This window comes from Papaver somniferum, chromosome 1, assembly GCF_003573695.1.
Source record: "Papaver somniferum cultivar HN1 chromosome 1, ASM357369v1, whole genome shotgun sequence".
NCBI classification, from domain to species: domain Eukaryota; kingdom Viridiplantae; phylum Streptophyta; class Magnoliopsida; order Ranunculales; family Papaveraceae; genus Papaver; species Papaver somniferum.
Window position 1 is genome coordinate 147465175 of NC_039358.1, and position 20118 is coordinate 147485292.

The following is a 20118-nucleotide window of genomic DNA, read 5'->3' on the forward strand; positions in this document are numbered from 1 at the left end:
TCCTTTATATAGTCAGGTTAAACTCGTTGTTTGTTCCTGAAGACGTTATCGCTCTATACTAGCAGAGCAAGCTGTCTAGGAGCCGTCCATCTCGTGATGCTACATAGAAATAATCACTGAAAGTATTCAGTATTCATGAGATATGCCGTTGTCCAGTCGTGAGACTACATATCTACATGTACTCTGAGAGAAAGTACTCTCCGTTGAGAATTCGATGAGAGACCCGTGTCTCGATACTCACGTCTGATTGCTGAATCAGAGCTTCGTATAATTATGAGTTTACGAATTTAGCCTTTGTCGAAAATCCACCATCTACAACTATCCTAGTCCGAGACTTAGCTATAAGAGACTAGAAATCAAGACTTATAGTTTTGATCACTAACATTGGAAAACATGCTTGAGATAGCAACGCATGCGAGTTTGACCGAGCAGTGCTCTAACAATCTCCCCCTTTGTCAATTTTAGTGACAAAACTATCAATATATATGGAGTACAAAAAATATAATGAAACTTTAGTAGATCCTATTCCACATGTCTAATCTTCAACATTCCTCGAAATCTTCGTCACTTCCAAGTACTCCAATGATCCCAAAGGTTGTAAGTTTAGCATCACCGTTGTTGAAGATCCGTAGCTATAATAATGAGAAAGCATCGGTCTCGATCATTGTTATACAGTGTCATAGTATTATTACATAGTGTGAAAGTACAATCGTATCACAACTTCAACAATAATACTATGGTTATATGTATCACTCCCCCTTAGTCAATACTCCATCTCACATGAAAACCACTCCCCCTTACACAATGATCCGAAAACCATATGTATTTGTAGTGTGAACTACATATTAATTCTCCCCCTTTTTGTCAATAAAATTGGCAAAGGTACAAGAACGGGATCATAATGAAATTTTTGTAAGAGAAATTTCATGACTGAGAGAAAGAAACACACATCATCTTATTTAGATGCAATCATACATCCAAAGCTAACATCCTTCATCAAGGAGTTTAAAGATACAAGATAACCCCTCTAAAATTCCACAGCCGCACACCCCTCAAGATATGACCATTAAGCACAAGTTCAAAAGAACTCTCCTCCATTTGATGTCATTCCCAAGGGAACAACAACGAGCGACCTTAATTTCAAGAGAAACAAAGGATTTTATTGGACACCAAAACCATGAGAATGATTTTAGTATCCAAAACTCAATCAAATTATTCATAAGTAAACCCATGAATAATTCAATCGGAATACATAATCAAATTAACCAAAAAAATGATCAATTTAATTCATTGTGCTCAACATAAGTAAACTTACGGAGCAACGACTAAGTTAATCATACAAGAGAGTGATTGGCTTAATCGTTCATGTACTCAATACAAGAGAACTTGTGGAGTAATAACTAAATAACCAAGAAGATGATTAATTTAGTTCTAAATGCTCAACATAATGTACCTTACGGAACAACCAACCAAGCTAATAAAAAATAATCAACTTAGTTGTATCGTGCTCAACATAAGACACATTACGGAGCCTCACGGTAATACAAAAAGATGGATCAATGAATATCTATATCGTGGAATACACAAGGATTCATTCTTTTGCATAAGCATATACAATAGCAATAATCCTTTGATACAAAAGATTTTAACCTATCTTTCGTCAAGGGTTGACAATATAGGCTTAACTTTTGTATATGTCAAAAGTTTATTCATTCTTAAACCAATACGTGAATACCGATCGTGAACGACTTTACTTTTGACAAAAATATGGGACAACAAAGTTCACGGACGTAAACATCAAAATATCCCATAACAAGTTGCAATATAACCAAATCAAAAATATTGCAAAACATCATCCTTCAAAAAGTTTTAGAATTTTAAACCAAAAACCTAAAAACAAGAAGATGAAAACAATAGCTATGTGTAGTCACAATCATCGTTATTCAAAGCACTAGTTATTCTTCCAACTAAGCCAAAAAGAAGACATACTAGGAAACAATAGTAAATCAACAAGCTGAAGGAAAACAGACTCCAGTATACTTTCCGAACACGAACTAAGATCATATGGACGGTTCAGGAACTACACGAGTCATGGGGTCTTTGAGCTTGTGAAAGACAACATTCATTGCAACATCGGAGTGGTGATTCTCTTTGCGAAGATCATTGATGCATGACTTAATGAGACCAAGGTCAGTATTAACCTTTTTCAACTCAGTTTTCAAAGCATCAAGATTTTTCAGAGTAGCAATGAGTTCTTGTTTTGCTTCTCCAAAGTACTTAAGAAAGTCGTGAACAACTTCAGCAGAAATCATATCATCCTTTTCAGCATCCTCATGGACATAGGAAAAGTAACATGAAGCATTGGGATGATCTTCTTATACAAGAGTTCTTTTCTTATTAGACTCGACAACAACTTCTTTGTCAAGGAATCCTCTTGCGAAACCACCATAGCAAGATGAAGAAGAAGACATACTTGATAACCCAGAAACTAACCTAGAGTATGCGTACGTGACTTTTGAAACTCACAAGTTGGTATATAAGGGTCTCTTAGAGAAAAGATTCTAGGGTTTTCTTAACAGTTGACTCGTGCCAGAACACGGGTATCCGTTCGAGTACAACATGACCCAGAAAAAGAAGCCCAACGAAAAATAAAAACATGGCTTTTAAAAAAAAAACTTTTGAACCTGGATGTAGCAAGAACCAAGATTCAACGGAGGAATTCCAAAAGAAAATGAGAAGTGACTTTTAGACCAAAACAATAGTCTAAGCACAACAAGTCTGCAATCGTTTCGCTATGGACGATAAGAAGATAGCTCAACTTAACAGATGTGCATGCCAAAAGTATACCTGAATACCAACACATTTTACTCAACAAGATTTTTATGAGTAAGCTCTTTAAACCTTGTGATTATCTAGCACAAGTATGAGCAATATGCTCATCAAGAGATTTGTGTTTATGGTTAAGTCTCTTTTTCCTCCTGAATCTTGAGAGGGACTCCTTTTTATGTGAGAAATTATCATAAAACTTACTGTCATCAAAATACGAGACATGGTTTGAGTTCTTACCAGAAGAGTTTTGGTTTGAGGAGGAGGACAACCTGTTAACAACTTCTTTTTATCCTTAAATTAACTCCTTTAGATTATTTCTCAACTCATCAATTTTCCTTCTTTCTTCTGAACTTCCTTTCTCAACAGGAGCAGCGTTATTTCCAGAGACCACGACATGATCTTCCTTTAGACGATGTTTATTAAAACGTCTGTTTTGTTCTTGAGTGTTCGAGGAACTCGTTGAACTGACTTTCCTGGTAATATACACAAGATAGGTATGCAAACCAATTGGTTTAGACATACGAATGTCAGTTACACCTTTAAGAATTAAATCTAAGGTGTGCTGAAGTTGTACAAAGGAGTTTTTCTTCAACCTAGAGGTTCCCTTTCGCTTAACTGAACTCTTTGTCTCGCAGACAAGATATACTTTCTGATCATCCGAATGATTAGATAGTACAGTCTTAATATCATCGTCAGAAGATTTCTTCCCTCCATTTGATGTGCAGCCTTTTTCATTGATGGTGACTCCAGGCACATTCGTTTTACTAGAAGGGGTTTCTGTTTTTGCTTCTGAACATGAATCATCTTTTGTGTCAGAAGTACTTGGTATTTAGATTGCTTTGAGCATCCTTGAATAAAGAGTTTACTCAAGCGATGTTCAATTTCCAAGGCATCTTTTCTGAGACTAGAGTTTACACCAAGTATAACATTGACATGATGTTTTAACCGATTAAATCTATCAGCTTGGATTCTAGCAAGGTCTAGAATCAATTGACTCTCTTCAGCTGTTTCCCGTCCAATTGAAGGGTTATCGGAAGAACACATGTCGGTGTTAGTCTGTCTCGTCAGTGTGGAAGGTTTATCTAAGTAAAAGATAGTAGAACCCTTCTTTTTAGAATTAGAAGATATAGAACTCTTATTTCTGGTATTGCGTTTATCATAGATAGTACTCTTATCCATAGAGTTAGATCGCTACAAACACAGACTTGTCATGTCTTAACGTGTTTGCCTGCTCTGATACCAATTGAAAAAGCGGGGGTCTAACAACACCACCCAATATTTCGATTAGCAATCTATATGGACTAACTCCGAAACACTTACTAGAGAATCCACTAGACAATCATACTCAATCTAGATAAAAGTATTTCAAGGAGTTAATATCTCTCTCTTGTTTTGATTCACTTAGCTAATAGAAATCAGCGAGTCTATAATCAAACACAAGGAATAACTTGGACGGTACCAAAGACCAATGTCCAAGGATCAATAAACAACCAAAGGTCGGATTTCCAATTGATTGATTCAAACACACAACCTGTATTAGTTCAATTATATAAACAAATATAATGCGGAAATAGAAATAACACAGACACCAGAATTTTGTTAACGAGGAAACCGCAAATGCAGAAAAACCCAGGGACCTAGTCCAGATTGAATACACATTGTATTAAGCCGCTACAGACACTAGCCTACTCCAAGCTAACTTCGGATTGGACTATAGTTGAACCCCAATCAGTCTCCCACTGATCCAAGGTACAGTTGTACTCCCTACGCCTTTGATCCCAGCAGGATACTGCGCACTTGATTCTCTTAGATGATCTCACCCACAACTAAGAATTGCTACGACCCAAAATCGCAGGCTTTAACAATAAAAAAATCTGTCTCACACAGACAAGTCTATCAAAGGATCAATCTGTCTCCCACAGAAAAACCCTAAAAGTTTATATTCCGTTTTTTGATAATAATCAAGGTGAACATGAACCAATTGATAATGCGATTTTATATTCCCGAAGAATAGCCTAGATTAATCAATCACCTCGCAACAATCTTAATCGTATGGTTGCGAAACAAGATGTCGAGGAATCACAAACGACGAGACGAAGGTGTTTGTGATTACTTTTTATATCTTGCCTATCGGATAACTCTCACGATCTCAAGCAAATCAATATTATTGTACTCATACGATAGAAGATGCAAGATCAGATCACACAACTACAATAAAAGTAGTATCGGTCTGGCTTCACAATCCCAATGAAGTCTTTAAGTCGTTAACCTAGTTTTAGAAGAAGAAAACCAAAGGTTAAAGGAGAATCGACTCTAGCAGAGAAACTAGTATCACACGGACGTGTGGGGGTTAGTTTTCTCAATGCTAAATATCTCCTTTATATATTCTTCAAATCAGGGTTTTGCCTTAGTTGCAAAGCAATCAATATTCACTGTTAGATGAAGACTTTATTTAGATTCAAGTTAATATTTCTCAACCGTTAGATCGAAAACTTAGCTTGTCATACACAAATGACTGTACGCTTCTAGGTTTGTTAACCGCACCCAAACGTGTACATTGTTGGTTCAACAATAGTCTACCCAAAGAGGTTAACCATATAACGTTTCATACCAACCATGTTCTTCTTCACCATAACTAGTTCAATTGACTCAAATGAACTAGTTAAGAGAGTTGTTCAATTGCAAGGAAATCTTATCTAACTACACAAGACACAATTGAAGCAAAGATGATTTGATTCACTCGATTCGGTTCATTAACTTTAATGGCCACGGTTTGCAAAAGCATTCCTTAGTCTTTTAAGATTAAGTTCAGAAATCATATTTGATATATAACCTTCTCAAGTTCGCAGACTAGGTTCGCGGACTTAAGACACCGGATAGAGTTTAAAAACTCCGGCAGAAATTCTCGGGCTTGAGAACTTCGGCAGTTCGCGGACTGAGTTCGCGGACTTGACACTTGCCATATTTCCTGTTCTCTTGATCAACAAAGTTCGAAAACTTCGGTTCAAGGAATCCATTGGTTATGTAATCTAAACTCTCATTCCAATCATTGAAACATTCTTAGAGGACGTTATATAGTTGTTACACTATTTCTCGTCAGAGCAATTTTCAAAGTGATTGAAACATTCATGAATTTCGTCACTAGGTAAATATAAACTTGGTCGGAGCGAAAATCTTACCAACACATATTTCGAGATATAGATAGGCGAGATATACTCAGCTCGAAATACCAGATGTGTATGATCTAGTCTATATATATAGCATACGACTTTTGTCTCAAAGAGTAGGAGATAGAATAGATAGACTTTTAAGTGACAGATAAGTTCAAGTCTCCACATACCTTTTTGTCGAGAAGTTCCACCGGTTCCTTGAGTAGATCTTCTACTTGTATGATGAATCGCCATGAATTCCTTGAGCTCAACTACACTTACTATCCTAGTCCGAGACTTAGCTATAAGAGACTAGAAATCAAGACTTATAGTTTTGATCACTAACATTGACAAACATGTTTGAGATAGCAACGCATGCGAGTTTGACCGAGCAGTGCTCTAACAGAAACTTTTCATGACTTTCGTCACTAGGTAAATATGAACTTGGTTAAAGCAAAAGCTTACCAACACATATTTCGAGAAATTGATAGGCGAGATAAACTCGGCTCGAAATAGCAAATGTGTATAATCTAAGTCTATATAGCAAAACGACTTTTGTCTCAAGATAGGAGATAAATAGACTTTTGAGTGATAGATAAGTTCAAGTCTCCACATACCTTTTAGTCGATGAAGATCCACCGGTTCCTTGAGTAGTCCTTCGTCTTGTATGATGATTGCCATGGATTTCTTGAGCTCAACTACACTTTCTATCCTAGTCCGAGACCTTAGCTATAGTAGACTAGAAATCAAGACTTATAGTTTTGATCACTAACATTGACAAACATGGTTGAGATAGAAACTCATGCGATTTCGACCGAGCAATGCTCTAACAAAGTTTATATCTCTCTTGTATTTGATAAAGACTCGCAGATTTCTATTTGTTTGAGTATAGATCAAATCGAGGGATAGAGATATTAACTTCTTGATATACTTTTTATTAAGATTGAGTCTGACTGTCTAGTTAATTCTCTTAAAAGTATATTCGAGTTAGTCCATACATATTGCTAATCGAAATATTGGAAGTGGTTGTTAGACCCCCGCTTTTTCAATTGGAATCAGAGGAGGCAAACACGTTTAAAGGCCTTAAAAGTCTGTGTTTGTAGCAATTTGATTATGTGGACAAAGTAGTATCTCCTATCTACGCATAGTCTATGTCTTCCCATACTTTTAACTATGTCAAGTGTCTTGGTTTTTCCTCAAAGGATAATTCCTTAGCTGATTCTTCTGAATCCAGAGAAAGAAACAAGACAATTGACAAGGTGTCACAAGAAGAAAGGAATATCACCAGAACTAAAGAAAATCCAACTGAGACAATTGATTTTCATAATCATTCTCAACTCTTGGATGAATTTGAGAAGTCTCTTAGTCGAGAACGTGAACTCTATAAGATTACTGAGTCCTTTTCTAACAATATTAAAAAACTCACTCAGGAGAATATGCTACAACAACAAAAGATTAGTATCCTTGAGAATATTGTTAAAGAGGGCACTATTAGAAAAAAACGTTTGATTGGGACACACTTCTCTGATTTGAACAAACTTCGTGTTGAAACAGAGAATATTGCTGCATCTCTTCACCTAGCCCAAAAACAGTCTGTCTCCTTAACTAAGGAAAACACTGTAATGAGAAATTCTTCTGTGTCACATGCTGAGTTACCTGACATGAAGAAAAACTCACCAAAGGAATTCCCTGCAAAATATAAATGGAAAACTTCCAAACGGGACATGGGTTTGAATCATATATACTTCAAGAATTCTCTTCGACGAAATTGTTCCTTCTGTGGGAAAAGGAATCATAGTGCTAAACATTGTTTTTCTAGGAAGAAACAAATCTCCAATCTTCAAAATCTTCTTTTATCTACCGTCAACCGAGTTAATCATCTGGCGGCATCAACAATGGATCTCACTCCAACAGAAAACCAGAATTCTCATAAAAAGATTTTTAAAGATCACTCTTTTCAAAATCTTTACCGGAATCGTGTTTTTACTCATGGTGCAAACTACATCACAAAAACACAGCTTCCCGGTGTCTATGAGAATAAAACTGGTAAATCTAAGTCTAGAAGGTGGAGACTTATCTCAGTTAATCCTCTAGAACCAATTTCTAGAGGACCTAGACTTAGTCATCAATAGGTTCCATTTAATGGATTCTCTCAAAGGACTGTAAGAAACTTGTATGGAGTTAAAAATAGTCAAAGAGAGAAAAGGAATACAAAAAACAGACTGACGATATCCCTATATCTCTAAACACTCATGATGAGATTATATCTCATCCTGTTACCTAACTATAGGTACTCACATCCTTGTGTCTAACTTGAGAGTCACAAGGATGTCTGTTTATGAGATGCTCAAGTCTTAAGGACGATTATCATCCATTCTGTTGATGTCTGTTTTACAAATTGAGTTATTCTGCAACTTTCTCTGTATCTAATGTATATCTTTTGCTCTATCTAAATTTTCAGATGTTGAGCCGTGTTTAAAAGATACATTTTAAGAAACATTTTGTATTTCCTTTTGGGTCCTTCTTGTTTCTGACATATTCTCCAGGTCCACGAGCGTCCAAGTCTTCTCTAAGGAAATCTTGGGTTTCTATCAAGAGTGTGTCCCTTGATTGACAACATATATATACCTTGTATGTGTTTACCCTGTTCCCAGAAAAAGATGTCTATGGGAACCTCTGTTGAACCTCAAAAAGAAGTAAACATTGAGATGGAAGAAGACTTCAAAGGATGTGATTCAGCTCAAGATCTGATTCTGAAAAAGATGCTTGAAAGAAAAGGGTATAACTTTTGAATAGGAGAATCTGTCAAGGATTTAATCTTCGCTCAGACTGAGATTAAGAACGAGCTTGCTAACCTTCAACTGCAGATAAACCAACTCATTGATGGACAAGCAAAAATCCTTGAAAATCAAAACATCTTGATCAGGAACCAGAAGAAGGTCATCCTTGATTGCGTAAAAGCCAGGCATCTTGCTCGCATCGTTGGTCGAAAAACTAATGTTCTAACTCATGAACATGGCGTCTCTACGGTCAAAAAAATCAAGGATATCAGTGACTCCTATTTTGATGGACCTTTTCAAAGGTATGAAATAATCAAAGAAAACTGAGTTATTTATCTAGTAAAACTACTTAAGAGAATTTTTATTCTTGTTTTTGTTTAAGAAGGATAACTAGAGTTTGGAATAGCCATTATTGTGAGTACACGTAGCTATGTCCAACATTTTCATCTTGCAATGTTTTTAGATTTATTTATTTAAATTCTAAAGTTTGGTTTGGAAGATGATTTTTGCAGTATTAATCTTTATGATTTTATATATTACAATGTGTTATGGGATATGTGTGTTTGCGTTTTTGAACTATTATTGTCGCGTACGATGTCAAAAGTTATCTCTTTTATATGTCGATATGCAAGTATTGATACAAGATCGATGAACTTTTGACAAACAAAAGTTAAGCCTATTATGTCAAATTTTTGATGGAAGATAGGTTAAAATCTTTTGTTAACAAAGATTATGTCTATTATAAGTCGTTATGCAAATAGTGATGAAAATAGAATGAATCTTTGTATATGTCGTAGTATTGATCTTTCCCTGATCCATATTTTATGTGTATACTGCAATGCTCCATAAAGATTTCTTGTGTTGAGCATAAAACGATTGAGTTGATCATTCCTTTATGGTTAACATAGTCGTAGATCCGTAAGTTCTCTTATGTCGAGCATGTTCAATTAAATTGATCACTTCTGTGTTTAATTTGATTGAGTATTCCGATTAAATTAATCATGGGTTTACTTGTGGTTAGTTTAATTGAGAATTTTGGATATAGAAAATCATTTCATTATGGTTTTTGGTGTCTAGTAAAATCCTTTTTTTCTTGTAAAAGTAAGGTCCCTCTTGTTGTTCTTTCGGGAATGACATCAAATGGGGGAGAGTTCTTTTGAACTTGCGCTTAATTTCCATATATTTGTGGGGAGTGCGGTTGTGGAATTATTTAGGGGTTATCTTGTATCTTTATAAACTCCTTGATGAATGCATTTAGCTTCGGATTTATGATTGCATCTAAATAAGTTTATATTTACTTTTCTTTTGTCTTGAATTGTCTTCGTGGAAATTTCATTAGGATCCCGTTTTCGTAACTTTGTCAATTTTATTGAAAAAAAGGGGGAGAATTAATATGTAGTTCACACTACAAATACATATGATTTACGTGTTTTACTGGTCATTATGTAAGGGGGGGTGGTTTTCATGTTGAGACGAAAGTATTGACTAAGGGGGAGTGATACATATCACCATAGTATTGTTGTCGAAGTTGTGATATAAGAACATTGATGTTGTGTAATAATACTATGACACTGTATAACAATGATCGAGAGCTTTTGTTTTCTCATTGTTATGGCTACGGAACTTCAACAACTATGATACTGAATTGAACATCTACGGAATCATGGGAGTACTTGGAAAAGACGAAGTTTTCGAGTAATGTTGAAGCACCAAGGAGATGAAGCATGTGGACGAGAAGCTACAAAGTTTTATCTATTTTGTAATCCATATGTATTGATTGTTTTGTCACTAAAATTGACAAAGGGGGAGATTGTTAGAGCATTGCTCGGTCGAACTCGCATGTGTTGCTATCTCAAGCATGTTTGCCAATGTTAGTGATCAAAACTATATGTCTTGATTTCTAGTTTACTTATGAATAAGTCTCGGTATAGGATAGTTAGGTATAGTTGAGCTCCATACTCCATGGCGATTATCTTACGAAGACGAAGAACTACTCAAGGAACCAGTGGAACTTCATCCGACCAAAAGGTATGTGGAGACTTGAACTCATCTGTCACTTAAAAGTCTATCTACTCTATCTCCTGCTCTTGATACAAAAGTCATATAAGTATGATAGTTTTCATGCACATATATTTGCTGTTTCGAGCCAAGTTTACTCTCCTATCTTTTTCTCGAAATATGTGTTGGTAAGCTTTTGCTTTAACCATTTTCATCTTTACCCCTGACAAAATTCATGATGACGTTTCAATCTTGAAAATAGCTTTGATGACGATAGTCGATTCTTTTTGTCTAACGACTATTATAACATTATAGAAGAATATTTCAATGATTGAAATGTAGAGTTGAGATAACCAACTATGGATATAAGTATATATAGTATGTTCGCACATTAGTGTATAAATCCATGTGCCGGAAACCAAGTGCGTGCATATGTGTGCATGCGGTATTGGTGAAGGAGACAGGTTAGGTACGCGTATTGGTGGAAGTTTTCATACCGAAAATTTTTGCTGAGTTTGTAAGTTTGCAAACTATTAAACCAGTCACCTTAGGCATACCCGTATGCGTATCCACGGAAGTTTTCGAACCGAAAATTTGAAAACTCAAATCCGGTAGCTAAGGTACGCATACCCGTACGCATACCCAAGCTAGTTATTTCTCAAATCGGTAGTTTCATGAACTTATACAATAAATCAATAAGGAATGCAATCTTTGCAAACCGTGTTCTATATTGTTCATGAATTGATTCAAGTGAATCAAACCGATTTTGTTTCAATTGTGTCTATAAATAAAGACCTAATCAATTGAACAACTCTTGAACTAGTTCTTATGAGTCATTTGAACTAGTTATGAGAAAGATGAATACGATTAATATGAAAGTACTCATATGTCTAACCATTGGTTAATTATTTGTGAACCAACCCAATGTACACGTTTATGTACGGTTACTCAAACCTAAATGAATACATTTCATTTGTGTGTGAGACAAGCTAAGTTTCGATCCAACGGTTGAAAGATATTATCTTGGATAAGTCAGGTTTTTCATCTAACGGTGAATATTGAATGCTTTGTTACCAAGGTAATTAAGATTGCTAACCCTGATTTGAAAACTATATAAGGGAGACGTCTAGCAACTGGAAAAACTAATCCCACACCTTCTGTATGATACTAGTTGGTTTTGCTAGAGTTGATTCTCCTTTAACCGTAAGATTCTTCTCGAGACCCTGTCGATTAACGACTTAAAGACTTCACTGGGATTGTTAATCCAGACGAAACTACTTCTCTTGTAGTTGAGCGATCTAATCTTTCCATTTTCTATTGTACGAGTTAAATTGAAATAATTGACTTGAGATTATATCTATGATAGGGAAAGATAAAAAGAAATCACAAACATCTTCGTCTCATCGTTTGTGATTCCACAATATCTAGTTTCGCAACCATACAATTTAGATTATTGTGAGGTGATTGATAATACTAGGCTGTTCTTCGGGAATATAAGTCCGGTTTATCAATTAGTTCATGTTCACCTTGATTTATCAAAAGACGGAAGAAAACTCATAGGTTTATCTGTGGGAGACAGATTTATCTATCATCGTAGACTTTTCTGTGTGATACAGATTTGTTTATTAAAGTCTTCGACTTTGGGTCGTAGCAACTCTTGGTTGTGGGTGAGATCAGCTAAGGGAATCAAGTGCGTAGTATCCTGCTGGGATCAGAGACGTAAGAAGCGCAATTGTACCTTGAATCAGTGTGATAATTATTAGGGTTCAACTACAGTCCAGACCAAAGTTAGTTTGTATTAGGCTAGTGTATGTAGCGGATTAATACAGTGTGGTGTTCAATCTGTACTAGGTCCCGGGGTTTTTCTGTATTTGTGGTTTCCTCGTTAACAAAATTTCTGGTGTCTGTGTTATTTCTATTCCACATTATATTTTGTTATATAATTGAAATATCACAGGTTGTGCGTTGTATCGATCAATTGTGAAATCCAACCTTTGGTTGTTGATTGGAAATTGATTGATCCTTGGATATTGGTCTTTGGTACCATCCAAGTTTATATCTCTCTTGTATTTGATAAAGACTCGCAGATTTCTATTTGTTTGAGTATAGATCAAATCGAGAGATAGAGATATTAACTTCTTGATATACTTTTTATTAAGATTGAGTCTGACTGTCTAGTTGATTCTCTTAAAAGTATATTCGAGTTAGTCCATACAGATTGCTAATCGAAATATTCGGTGTGGTTGTTAGACCCCCGCTTTTTGAACAACAATCTTTGTTGTATGGTCATTTCGAAATATCCTCATGTAATCTAGGACTTGACATAGATAAAATTTCACAACAGATTCATGAGTGAACAAGCTATTAACTAGAGAAGCATTACATTGTCTAGATTCAAGGAGGATCCCTATTTTGTGTACACTCTCTAACGAGTGTAGACGTGACATTTTAATCTCTATCACTGATTTAAATTTGAGAGTTATTTAACGAGGGTCCAGATTCTAAACACGGATAGTAATGGGAACATTCTCCAACTAATCAACTAATCAAATTAAAATGTGAAATATATGCTATTTAAAAGAGTGTGCACAAAAATAAACTCTTCAAAGAGAAATAACTCCCAAACAAGAGTATAGGTAAACTGCGTTAGCTAAACCTAGAGCTTGTTCAACTTTAGGCTAAGTCTTATGGACGAATTCAATAAGATGAAGGCAACTTAAAACCTTGGTGTAATATTTCTTTCGCTTTCTCTCTCCTTGAAAATGGGGAAGGTAGAAAAACGAGGATCAAATCATTGTTTATTCATGTTTTATAAGAAAAAATCTAATAGAATATATTTGAAAAGACGAGGGTACCCAAATATACCTCAATCTAAAACTTTTCCACCTATAAGTCCTTTCTCCGGAAGTGATTGTCTATGGACTGAGTCGAGACAATACAACGAATCGGTTCACACTTCGTGTGATCGTGTATGGATACGAGATCGAGACAATACGATGACTAGATAACTTGTGTGATTGACTATGGATACAAGATCGAGACAATACAAAAGCGAAGTATGACTACTTGATAATAGGTTCGGACTTAACCAAACACTATAGTATTGCTATCAAGTAATTAAGAATTAACGTTTGTGTATTTTACTTCTAATTATAATATAAACAATTATAATTGCGGAAATAGAAAAGTAAAAGACATAACAAGATTTTGTTAACGAGGAAACCGCAAATGCAGAAAAACCCCGGGACCTTGTCCAGAATTGAATACTCTCATAATTAAGCCGTTATACAAAATCTAAACCAACTTCGTATAGTTGAGACCAAGCAACTAAACCTATAGTTCACCTAGTTCCCTCAGTATCCTTGCGCCTCCAACTTGCAATAAGTCACGCACTTAGGACAATTCCTTTGATTTGTATTCCAAAAAATAAAGGAACAACAAATCTGTTTGGTAACAACTCTTTTCAAACAACGTGATGTGAGTTTGACAAAAGGCTCTTCCGTTTAACCAATAAACTCCTTTGTCGGGTTCTTAGATCAATCTATTCAAAAACTACCAAAGTCATTGTTCAGGCTATGCAATCAATACTATGAATCACAAAGAAATGTATTGATGCCGATCTATGCAACTAATCAATCCAATCTATCAAAAGATAAATTGATTATAGTTGGATCCCCAGCCGATCAAGTTTTGTGAACACCAAAGATTATGAACTCAAATAAGAAATCTTCTTTGTCTTCAAATCTTCTTAGATCTTCAATAAACACCTGCACACAAACAACTTGAATCTCTTGTGATCAATCACACACAGAACGGAGTCTGTTAACGATGGATTATCACAAGACGTCTTTAGATCTACAAATAGTCTAAAGATTCCCGTCGACACTTCGATCTAGTTTGATTGAATCTTATATCAAAAGAGAAGATTCTCAAGCATAAACAAACTAGGTGCAATCAAAGTTCAACAACCGTTAGTCAATCAAATCAATCGAAAACTAATAATAAACTGCAATTATCTAGTTTCCCATCAACGGTACTCGTAGAGCTTCTCAATCCCAAAGAAGTCTTTAAAACGAGCGGTCGTAAGAGATTTCGCCTAATTAGGGTACATCCTTTCCAAATAGACGGCTCCACAAGTAACAACACAACTAGGTAGTTTTGCTGGCTCTAAGGATTAGTTTGCTTGAAATGCAAACTTCAATATTTATAGACCAAGGAAGTTTGGACACCAAGGAATTTCCAAAACCGAATATTCTCAAAGATATGCAATAAAGCCAAAATCGATTTTCATAATTCCTGGAAATGCTCTGTCCAAATATTGACCGAAATCTCAGTAGAAAATCTTCAATTAGTAAATGCACATTACCGATTTTTATTTTCTAAAGATATGCATTTAATTGCTGGAAATTAAAAGCATATAAAACTAAAAACCTTAATTAAAATATTCTCAATTTATTTCGATCTGGGATTCTCCTTTAGTTATTAGGGAATATCTTTGAAAAATAATAGATAAGAATTACGGCACATGTTCAAAGTATGTCGACATCTATACTTTGTAAATCCTTTTTCATATTTACAATCTTGGAACCGATTTGCCACACTTCCAAACGAATTTATAATTGGTTCATATGATTTCCAAGAACGATGTGATTGATCAAAAACATTCAATCACCATTCATGGGTTTAACGGTTCTATCAAACACAAGATTCGGTTCTACCTCCAAGTGGCTACTAGGATCGGTCACGCTAGTTTTCACAAAATTGCTAACTAAGTACCAGGATCCGTTACCACTTATTTATGGTACTTACTTGTGATCTGTTGCACAAGTTATAGGATCGATTACACCAATTACAAAAACTTGTTAACCTACTACAAGGATCGATTATACATCTTGTGATTAGTCCTACCAAGTTCTAGGATCGGTTACCCAATGACTAGGAATGGTCACACCAATTACAAATATCGATCATACCATCTTAGGTGATTACTTAATATTGGTTTCACTAATAACAGTCATACCGATACATAGGTCAGGCATTGTGAATAGTTTTACCAAGATACATAAACAAGCTATGAGCGGTTATACTAAACACACATATTCATAGCGGTTATACTAAAGATTTGGTTATACTAAACTTGTTAACCTACTACAAGGATCGATTATACATCTTGTGATTAGTCCTACCAAGTTCTAGGATAGGTTACCCAATGACTAGGAATGGTCACACCAATTACAAATATCGATCATACAATCTTAGGTGATTACTTAATATTGGTTTCACTAATAACAGTCATACCGATACATAGGCCAGGCATTGTGAATAGTTTTACCAAGATACATAAACAAGCTATGAGCGGTTATACTAAACAATACCAATAAGCCTAGATATTTCCCTTTCAATTCACAAAACAAGTTTATGAATTGTACTTCCTTTGAACGAATGTAAAACATTGTTTCCTAGAATGAAATCTTCACCCATACCCATACATAATCACAATAGCATTCATACGATTATGTCGATGTCTTATATACGAAGTTAAAAATATAGGCGTTATACTTTGTATTATAATTCCTTAATACTACGTCTAACTAGAGTATAATCATTCACATATTCGCAGTTATGTTTACAATATAACACGACTTGAAAGATACGTTAGGAATGAAACAGTTCAAGTCAAAATATTACTAGCCTCAAGAGGAAGGATGATGTCGTCGATGTAGCTCTTTACTTCTTCACATTCTTCAAGTCTTCGAGTAATACTTGTAAGTCTCATATCCTAATAACTTTCTAGCTAACCTATACGAAATTGACTCTAGTAAATAATCAAGCGACTCTTTAAATGAGTTTTGGTTCACTAAAATATGACAACCAAACTTGACATACCAACGTTTGGTGGGTTCAACCGAGCAATGCTCCAACAATATTTTCCCCACTTTTAGATCCACCTTCGATATTTTATATAAATGAAACACTCTTAGACGAGGATATGTCGAAGTTCCCTCTCTCACCACTGAAAAAGTGGGGGTACAACAACCACACCCAATATTTCACCTAGCAATCTGTATCGACTAACTCCAATACACTTTCAAGAGAATCAACTAGACGGCCAGACTCAATCTTACGAAAAGTATATCAAAGAGTTATATCTCCATTTCTCGATTCAATCCTCACTCAAATTGGAGTTTGCGAGCCTGATTGAATACAAGATAAATCACTTGAATGGTACCAAAGACCAATGTTCAAGGATCAATCAATTTCAATCAATAACCAAAGGTTGGATTTACCAATTGATCGATTCAACGCACAATCTGTGATATTTCAATTATATAACAAAATATAATGTGGAAAAGAAATAACACAGACACCAGAAGTTTTGTTAACGAGGAAACTGCAAGTGCAGAAAAACCCCGGGACCTAGTCCAGATTGAACACACACTGTGTTAAGCCGCTACAGACACTAGCCTACTACAAACTAACTTCGGTCTGGACTGCAGGTTAACCCCAATCAATCTCACACTAATCCAAGGTACAGTTGCGCTCCTTACGTCTCTGATCCCAGCAGGATACTACGCACTTGATTCCTTAGTTGATCTCACCCACAACTAAGAGTTGCTACGACTCAAAGTCGAAGACTTTAATACACAAATCTGTCTCACACAGAAAAGTATATAGGAATAGATAAATCTGTCTCCCACGGAAATACCTACAAGTTTTGTTCCGTCTTTTGATAAATCAAGGTGAACAAGAACCAATTGATATACCAGACTTATATTCCCGAAGAACAGCCTAGAAATATCAATCACCTCACAATAATCTTAATCGACTAGCGAAACAAGATACTGTGGAATCACAAACGATGAGATGAAGGTGTTTGTGACTACTTTTCTATCTTGCCTATCGGAGAAATTAATCTTAAGCCAATATTATGATTGTACTCAAATACGATAGAAACAGTAAGATCATATCACGCAACTACAGAGAAAATAGTTGGGTCTGGCTTCACAATCCCAATGAAGTCTTCAAGTCGTTAACCTACAGGGTCTCGAGAGAAACCTAAGGTTAAAGGAGAATCGATTCTAGCTTATACAACTAGTATCACACAGAAGGTTTGGGGATTAGGTTTCACAGTTGCTATAGTTCTCCTTTATATAGTCCAAATCAGGGTTTGCAATCTAAGTTACCGTGGTAACAAAGCATTCAACATTCATCATTAGATAAAACCTGATTAGATTCAAGCTAATATCTTTCAACTGTTAGATCGAACTTAGCTTGTTATACACAAATGAAATGTAACTTCATTTGGGTTTGAGTAACCGTACCTAAACGTGTACACCTAGTTGGTTCAACAATAGTTAACCAATGGTTAGCCATATGAGCACTTTCATATCAACCTTATTCATCTTCACCATAACTAGAACTAGTTCAAATGACTCAAATGAACTAGTTAGAGAGTTGTTCAATTGCTTAGATCTCATAGAGGTATACATGACACAATCAAAGCAAAAACGATTTTGATTCACTCGAATCGATTCATGAACATTATAGCCACGGTTTGCAAAAATTGTATTCCTTAATTTATAAATGTCTTAGTTCACGAATAAACCGTTTTTAGAAAATAACCCACTTAAGTACGCATAAGGGTACGCATACTTAAGTACCCAGATTGAGCTTGTTTTTGGTTCACAAACTCCAGCAGAAATTCACGGGATGTGAACTTCCGACAGTACGCGTACAGGTACGCAAACTTAGCTCCGGTCATCCTAAACCAGTAAAGTACGCATACTTTGGTTCAAGGATTTTGGACTTACACAAGTTGAGTTCACATGCAATGTTTATATCCATTCAAGGTTATATGTTCTAAACTCTCATTTCAATCTTTAAAACATTCTTAGAGGATGTTATATAGTTGTTATCCACAAACTATTTTCCATCAAAACGATTTTCAAGTTATTGAAATGATCAAGATGACTTTCGTCACGAGTAAAGATGAACTTGGCCAAAGCGAAAGCTTACCAACACATATTTCGAGAAATAGATAAGCGAGATAAACTCGGCTCGAAATAGCAAATGTGTATAATCGAAGTCTATATAGCAATACGACTTTTGTCTCAAGATAAGAGATAGAATCGATAGACTTTTGAGTGATAGATAAGTTCAAGTCTACACATACCTTTTTGTCGATGAAGTTCCACCAGTTCCTTGAGTAGTTCTTCGTATTTGCATGATGAACGTCGTGGAGTCTAGAACTCAACTACACTTACTATCCTAGTTCGAGACTTAGCTATAAGTAGACTAGAAAGCAAGACTTATAGTTTTGACAACTAAACTTGACAAACAAGCTTGAGATAACAACACTTGCGAGTTCGACCGAGCATTGATCTAACAACCACTACACTCAGGTGTTCCCCTACCCTACGTTGCACCATTGTACATATGGTAGTCCATAAGAATCAACTTTAGTACCACATCTAACCGCCCAACAAGAATTAGTTTAATAGTGTCCACATACAGATTCCTTTCCATACCCAATAACTATTTTTATTTATATGATCTTGATGCGAAAAGGAACCAAATACAAAATAATCAATTAGCCTTCAAAACTTTGCCCCGTAATTCATTAAGATTAGTACAAGACTTCGAAGCCAGCTTACTAATTAAAGATGGCATCAAAAACCTTAATATTTCTGAAAGTCAGACCACTAAGGGCCTTTCATTTGTATAAATCGATCCAAGATATAGCCCATGTTACCTTTATGTCCCCACCAAAACTTTCAAAGTATGAAATCTAACTTAGCAATAAGGTTCTTAATTAGGGAAGTTCCTATGGGAATTTGCTATGGGAATTTGTTAATATTGTTTTTTGCTTATCCACATGGATGAACAAACGTGTTTTTACACTATGGTAAATCTATTCTAAATCAACATAATTGTTCATCAGGTCCCACTATGGGTAGCTAGCTCAGCTGGTCATTCTCATTCCTCAAAGTTTTGATGCGCTCCAGGAGGTCATAAGTTCGAGTCCCCGACGGCGCAATACCGCAGAATTTGACATGGAAGGTAGAGTTAGTTTTCCCCCTTTGCGACATAATCATCCCTCCTATCCACTTCGCCTCCTTTGGCTGGTTCCTCATGAGGCTCGCTGGTAAGCTAGCACGACAACTTATTCAACTAATGTAGTATGTTGTTTGAGCTTAGCTTTCTAAGCTTCCAATTAGTTTCTTGTACTAATACTCTTTATCCAATAATTAAAATTTAATGTATAAATAATATAAAAAGAATAAATTTTGTTTATAAAATAAAGTTATAATACTAAATATATGATAAGGTGAGATAAAATACGATAAAGTAAACAAACTAAG